An 8,118-nucleotide genomic window follows, 5' to 3' on the forward strand; every position below is an offset into this window, starting at 1 on the left:
TTAGGATAGATATATAGTTACATTCTCTTAATGAATAGAGGGATTTGTTCTAATTGTGTTTGTAAATAGGATCTCATGTCTGCATCTTGTACAGCAATTAACCACTAGGAGGAATGTATGCAATATGTTAATTATTGAAACTGTCCTACCAATTTGGTTTGAAACTGTCTCATTGCTATTTGTTTCTCAATAAAATTATGAAAAAAATTATTTAAGCCATAACTTACCTGGAAATGTTCCACTGAGTCTTGCCAGCCTCTCTTTATCTGGTGATTAGCGCTGGTCCATTTGTAAGCCACAACGCCAGTCTGCCTCTTTCATGCTTCGTGGATCACTGCTTCTCACTTTTGGTAGAGATGGGAAGAAAAGAGCACTGAAAGAAACTTGTTGTCCACCTTGATTCTCTTCCTATGTTTCTTTCTTTCAAAATGAGACATAAGCACTCATCCTTGTTACAGTTGGTGTTTAGCTCTTGTACTATATAAAGGAGATTATGAACTCTATGACTTTGTCTTTCAAGGATTTGGTATACCATGACTCCCCTGAGTGCAAGGAAAGAAGGAGGCCAAAGTAGTTCATTATGGCGGCACGCTGGGCCTTTTATCCCAAGGAAAACATGACTCGAAGAGCAAGTCCCCAGAGGAAAAGGGATCACTTTGGTCATTCCTAGTTTTCCTAGAACAAGTGTTCTCATATTTGTGATGTTGCAACTCTCAAACTTTTGTAAAACTTTGAACAGTGTTCTGATAACATTTTTCCCTTGTAAGGACAGAGATTCCTTTTTTAAATTAATTAATTTATTTTTTATTTTTTATTTTTTCAGAGATCCCTTTAATAGTGTGGATTTTATGATTCAACTTTCTTCCTCTTTTGTTAGTAATTATTGTTCTTTATTTTGAGATGGTAGAGAATGGCTATAATTTTTTGTGATAACCTAGCTGGTATTTAGAAAATTTTACTGTCTCATGTTAATGCATATCCTACTAGTGTTTCTGTCCTGCTCAAATACTATATTACCTTAAGCCTTTCTTTCTTTTTTTTAAGCCTTTCTTAATGATGAAATTACATGCATAATATACTGAATAGCCATAAAATATGTATACCATTCTCATTACCATGTAGATAGCAATAAAAATAATTTACAATGCATGTAATAGGTGCATGTATAATCAATGTAATGGATGAATAAATATGCCTATTTGTTAAATATGTATGTGTAATAAAGACAAATAATGTATCTTTCAATCAGTAATTCTCAGGCATGAAAAGAATAGAAACATAATAGAGATGTCAAAAATTAACCTCTGAAAATAGGGCAACTACAAATACAGACAGAAGTGGATAATATGGGGCCTTAGATAAAATATATTCCACCAGTGACTCATTTTTTTCTCTTTAACATCATTGAAAATCAATAATTATTTAGCATATTAAAAATTGTAGACGAATATTGAAATGTGAAAGATATAAGATGTAGACAGAGTGAATTTTAGAGAAATATTTCTGAAATGAATACATAGCATGAGATTAACAATACAGCACATTGTAAATAAATTATTTACAAAGTTAAATGAATATAACAACAAAATTTGTCTAAAATAAAAATGAAGAAGAAAGAATTTACAAATCAGTCATGTAATAGTTCACTCTATGCCAAATTCAAGAAACCTATATTCATATAATTAGAATTCTCAAAGTAGAAAGGGACAAGCAATAAATATTTAAAGATTTAAAATTTCTGAATTTAGTTGAAATTATAGCACTACATTTCTAAGAAAAATGAACCTTTTCACAAGAAATTTGAATAAAATCATACCAAGGTACACAAAAATGAAATTGTCCAAAACTAATTGTAAAGAAAAAAATCATTAAAGCGCATACATAAAAAATATTAGCTATGGATGAACAAAATTATTATTTTTTTTGAAAAAATATTTTCCAGTTATACAAACTCAAACTATTCTAATACCTCCAGACATAGCATATAGAAAATAATAAAGAGCATGATCCAGAAGTCAAGAGAAATTGTTGTATGGTCCTAGATAAAGAATAAAGACCTGTCAAAATGATAGCTATGCAGGACTATGTAAAATATATTAGACAAACCCATGTAAAAGGTCACTGAAGGACTGGCCAAATAGGTCGGCAGATTAAAGTGCCTACAAACAGGCACAGGGGCCAGAGTTTCAATCCCCAGGGCATACCATGATGGCCCCGCCCCTGGGGCATGCTGAAACAGTGATTGAGACTGGGCGTGGTTGTGCATGCCTGTAATCCCAGAACTTGGGGGCTGTAAACAGGAAAATCACTATGAGTCTGATCTAGTAGTGAGACCCTGAACACCTTGTAGACCCTTCTCTAAAAATACAGGGAAAAAAAAGGTCATTGATGATTTCTACAAAATAGTGTCAATCTTATATCAGGTTATATACATATTTTCTTGTGTGTGTGTGTGTGTGTGTGTGTGTGTGTGTGTGTGTAAAAGACAGGGAAGAAGTGATATAAAGTCAATGAAAAATGGAAATATACTTTTTCTTAATCCATTGGAAGTACATTTATTTACCTAATTCTGAGGAACTGTGCCTTACTTTATTAAAAAGAAAGATAGCCACATCAGTTTAATTTCATAAGTTGGATACGACTTATCCAACTTATTAAAATTGTAGTAAATGTAATAAACTAGTGCTCCAAATGTATGCTGGTCATGTCGAAGACACTACAAGCAAAGACTCAAGAGACTATCTTGCAATAGAGTACAATTTCCTCCTACAGAGATAGAAAAATAAAAGGACAAATCTAGATGTCTAAAAGACAATTGACTGTACACATTTTATTTACAGTTTTGTGCACTGTCTTAATATGAATGGGATCACTTTTCACTTGAGCCATTTTTAACCAAAGCAAAATAATCCAAGTAATACATAGTATTAAAACACAACATAAAGATACACAAACAGACATACTACTTCTAGTTAGGAATATAATTATAATGTTACATGTTTTTATAATTCACAATTGTGTTTAGACAATCATACAGATATAGATTACTAATTTTTTATTAATTTATTTTATTTTATTGAGAAACAAATATCAATGAGACACTCTCCAAGCCAATTAATAGGACATCCTCAATAATTAATACACTGCACACTGTTATCTTCTCAGCGGTCATCCACAGCACAAGAAGCAGCCAGGACATCCTGTCCAAACATTACTACTACAAATCCTTCCTCTCACTGAACCAAGCAAAAGCAGCCGTACATCTATCCTAACTATTCTGTATACACAAATGCAAAATGGTCCTTCCTCTGCAACCCCCCTCTCTAGTTCAGTCCCATCAGAGATGGGCATTCTACTGGCATCCAAACATGAAGTCAGCAAAACAATCCAACACAGTGCAGTAGTCCACAATAGTGGGAGGTTGTCTGCAGAAGTTGTTGACTAGAGCCTTTTACAGCTCTGCATATTAACATGGCTTCACTTTATATACCTCGTTTTTATACTTTTCTGCTGGATGGTTAAGATCAAGATAAAGGGCTGGGGAGATGGCTCAGTGGAATAAGTGCTTCCCTGGCAAGCGCAAGGGCATGAGTTCAATCCCCGGTTCCAAAAAAAAAAAAAAAAAAAAAAAAAAAAAAAAAAAAAGATCAAGATAAAGCAAGACCTACAAAACAAGAAATGTAACTCTTGTATCTGATAAGGTTAGTCAAGTCCCCTCAGGATTCATCCTGTAACCCTGTGCTGCACTTTGTAGATTCTTTGTCAGCAGATCACTGATTTTAATGAGATGCATAAATTTGTAGCAAAGCTTTGTAGTTATAAAAAGTTATGAAAGTGCACAAAATTAATGTTTATTCCACCCTTGTGTTATAAGGGTGGATCCTCCTGTATCTTTTACCAATGTTACATGCAAAAGAAAAACTAAAGCAAAGCAAATTATAACCTGAAATCAGAATCACTAATGTTATCAAGTAGGGAAACAAATAAATTAAAATCTAGCAGCCACCAGCAAAAGTACAACAAGGATAATGCTGTTAAAATAAACAAAGAACATTGCTAGAAAACTGTGTGCATCATACTCTTTCAAACCAGCAAATATGCTCCTCTATACAGCAGAACATAACATTGTTTTCCTGTTACAGAAATACAAGCTCTTCTTTGAATATTGCGAAGGGGTAAAACATGTTTGTTGTAGTAATTGTACTAAAGTATTACAGAGCTAACCAGGAACACATTTATGGATTCTGGGGATGATGTGTACTGTAATACCTTGATTGGGATAGTGGATACTCTAGGGGGGGGGGAAACACAGAAGTACAAGACAAAGGCGAATGAGACTTCTCTTATATCTTAGCAACATTTAGATGGAATCAAATTTAAATGCAGTCCACTCTGCTTTTGAAGAGGCTTTGGTTCAGCTCCCAAATCTTGATTGCTTGATTCAGTCTCCTTTGAGAATACTCAGAAGGTGTCTTCTTATACAACAAACCTATTTTTATGATGGAGCAGCTCTTAGTAGCTGTGTCAGCATGGGACTGACAACCAATCACTATCTTTGGAGGAATCCTAACCTTTCCTTGTATACTCCCCCTATATGTTGAACAGCCTCTCTGTTTCCACATTCAGTAGTCCATATTGCTGTCTTATCACCTTTAGCTCTAACATTAACAACAGCTGCACGCACATCATCACTGTAGTCAGCAAATGATTCTCCAATAAGGCTCAGCAGTATTTCTAGCCAAAAGCAGTCCAGATCACTTCTCCTCTGCTGTTTGTTTGGTGTGATTAGCCATCATCCTCCTGCTTGTTTTTCTCATCTTCCCTCATGGGTTCAATACCATCCTTAAAGTGAGTAGTCATAGCCAGGCATTAAATTACTGGACAACTGAGTATGGTTGTTTAGAGCCCAAAAGTCTTCAACAGTATCAAACTTAGAGATCAGTCAAAGGATTGCTTACCAGGTTTTACTTTTATCAGTTTTAAAAAAACAGAGCACCCATCTGTTCTGAAGTGGATGTTTAATATAGTGTTCTGCATTAGCAACCTCCTGGATGGATTCTGTTTTCTCCTCTTTTGCAGGTAGGGGATTAGGAGTAGGGTTGGTTTCTGGTTCCACAGTCACCATCTTAGACCAATCTTGGAAATATACTTTTAAAGTTTCAAATACTAGGAAAAAGTATCATACCATGTCCTATAGGTAGATATTTCTGCTGTAGTCAAAGACACAGTATAAATCTTATAACAAAAATTAAGATTAAACAAATTTCAGAAAATTAATTAAATCTTTTTTTCCATAATTTTATTGAGAAACAAATAGCAATGAGAAAATTTCAAACCAAATTGATAGAACAGTTTCAATAATTAACACACTGCATACATTCTTCCTAGTGGTTATTTGCTGTACAAGATGCGGACATGGTATCCTATTTACAAGCACTATTAGAACAAATCCCTCTATTCATTAAGAGAATGTAACTATATATCTATCCTAATAATTAAATCTTAATTAATTACAAATTAAATTAAATATTTCAAAACAATATTCCAAGATTAAAATTAAATCATGAGTCTAAGAAGCCAGGATGTTGTGTATCATATGTACATATCTGTGATCAGAGTACTCACATAGTGTTTGAATACATTAATATATACAAAAGTATCAACTAAGAAAAAGTTTTCATGATATTAAAGAATTACTAAGAATAAAATATAACATAAATATTGGAATGGCAATTATATAACCAGCACTTCTAACAGTTTGGGGAAAGGATATTGCACAAAGTTCTAAATATGTCATGGACATGGACCGTGTCCATGATGCTTACTGGTGGTCAGGTGTCACTTATGGGACTGAGCTACTGCTATTTCCTTGATATCCACCCTGTAGAGCCAGATAGAATCATGCCCTATAGGGTGCAGGAGAAGTCCATTTATAGATTATGCAAATGGAAATATTTCACTGCTGCATACAAAATAATATTTGAAAGACTGCTTTTGTATACCTCTTTTTCTCCTGTGTTTAATTGCTTTCCCTATTTGGTGTTCACTTTCCATTCTCATTCATGGAGTTGTGGTCATTTTGATCCCTCTTTAGAATATTTTTTAGTAGTCTGTGTAGGGTTGGCTTTGCCATCATGAAATTCTTTAGTTGTTCTTTGTCATGGAAGTATTTCACTTTTCCACTATAGTTGAAGGAGAGTTTTGCAGGGTATGTCAGTCTGGGTTGGAATTTGTTTTCTTGCAAGACTTGTTGTACTTTGCTCCATGCTCTTCTTGACTTGATGGTTTATGAAGAGAAATCTGCTATTACTCAGATGGGTTTTCCTTTAAATATGATCTATTTCTTTTTTTTTTTCTAGCAACTTTTAGTATGCTGTTCCTGTGCTGAAATTCTGGGATCTTGATTATTATATGTCTGGGTGTGGTTTTAATTGAGTTGATGTTAGTTGGAGTTCTATATGTTTCAGTTACCTGAATGTCAGATTGTTTCTCCATATTTGAGAAGTTTTCTGCTACTACTTCTGTCCATATTCTTTTTGTATCATTTGTATTAACTCCTTCTTTCTCACTGACTCCTGTTAGTCTTACATTGTTCATCTTTGCAGTGTCTTGCAGATGTCGAATTATTTTTTCCTGCATCCAAGTTGTTTTAAAGAGATCTTTTCTTACCTTTTCTCTAGCAGCAATGATATCTTCAAGGTCTGAAAGTCTATTTTCATTTCATTCAAATGGTTTTGCCAGCTTGCAATTGAGGTTTTAATTTCCTGTATAGCACTTTGAATGTGCTTCATGAATTCTATTTCTTTCCTATATTGCTCATTCAAGGATTCCATCATTTTTCTATTCTCCTCTAGTTTTTTTTATCAGTGTCTTTTTTAGAAGCACTTAGTACTTCTTTCATTATAGTTATCCTTTTTTTTTGGCAGAACCAGGGATTGAACTCAGATCCTTGTGTTTGTCAGTCAAGTGCTTATCCTACTGAGTCATCTCCCCAGCCCCATCTTTTTCATTTCTGATCTGATTTCCTCTATACCTTTCTGCAGTTGTTTCTTTACTTTAGGTGCTATTATTTCAGATATTTTAGGTGTGTGATTTCCAATTTCTTCTATGCTATTGTCTCCTGCATTTGTTCTGGGTGGGCTTGGGGCCTGAGAATGCATTTTGCTCCTTCTCTTTTGTCACTTTGTATAGCACTGTCTTCTGATCTTTGGTGTAGAGCTTTGATAGAGATTTATCTTAACATCAGGTCTGGATCTACCAAGTTCAAACTCATCCAGGTGGGTGTGTCTTGGGTCTGGCTGCTGTACTCCACTGTTTCCTGCTGCACCCCATGGAGATGAACCTATGGTGCCTCTTTGGCAAGATGCTCTGCTTTGGATCAGCTGGGTGGATCTTGCCTCTAGTCTCTCTGCAGGAATTTCTGCTGCAGGGTTTCACACTAGGCCTGTCTTATGGAGGCAGTTCCACTCACATTCCAGGCCTGGGCTCTGGGTTGAATGAGGATCTGGTGGGCCCTAGGCAGTCCCACTCATGCTGGACCTAGGCTTTGGTTTGAATGAAGATCCCCATTAGTAATTTAATATATTTTGATAATATATTAAATGTATTTTGATATATATACTTCAATTAAGCCAGAAGTTTCAATGTACAGATAGTTTTATGGAAAAATTCCATCACTATTAAAGTTGTGCATGACAGTATGTATTATCATCCAGGAATACTACCTCCTCTGTGTGGAATGAGCTCCCCTATCTCACTTAGGTGACACCAGATCATGACTTGCTTTGAAGAGTGATATATTTTCATTTTATTTTATTTTTTAAATGAGTGATATATTTTTAGAGATGATGCAGCACAGGCTGTAAAAATATTTGTGTGGCAGTGCTTGGCTCTATGTGCTAGGCATCACATCACCACCACTGCTTTCACCCTTCAGTGTTGGCTCCCAAGTTAAAATACTTGGTGTTAACAGGAATTCACTTCACATCCTAGAGAGATCTCAGACAACCAGACTCCCTGCCTCAGGGTCTGCGTAGAACCACACAGCAAATGCAGTCTAGAATCAGCCTTAGTAAATCAGAACTGAAACAAAAGTTTGCAATCATTCATGTGAGTTTC

The 8,118-nt window shown here is 35.0% G+C and overlaps 1 pseudogene; it reads right to left on the reverse strand.

Moving 5' to 3' along the window:
• Positions 1-4,476: 4,476 nt before the first annotated feature.
• Positions 4,477-5,125, reverse strand: LOC101583589 (annotated as a pseudogene).
• Positions 5,126-8,118: the final 2,993 nt, after the last annotated feature.

The sequence above is a fragment of the Octodon degus genome, unplaced genomic scaffold (assembly GCF_000260255.1).
Source record: "Octodon degus isolate 3935 unplaced genomic scaffold, OctDeg1.0 scaffold00146, whole genome shotgun sequence".
Classification (NCBI taxonomy): Eukaryota; Metazoa; Chordata; class Mammalia; order Rodentia; family Octodontidae; genus Octodon; species Octodon degus.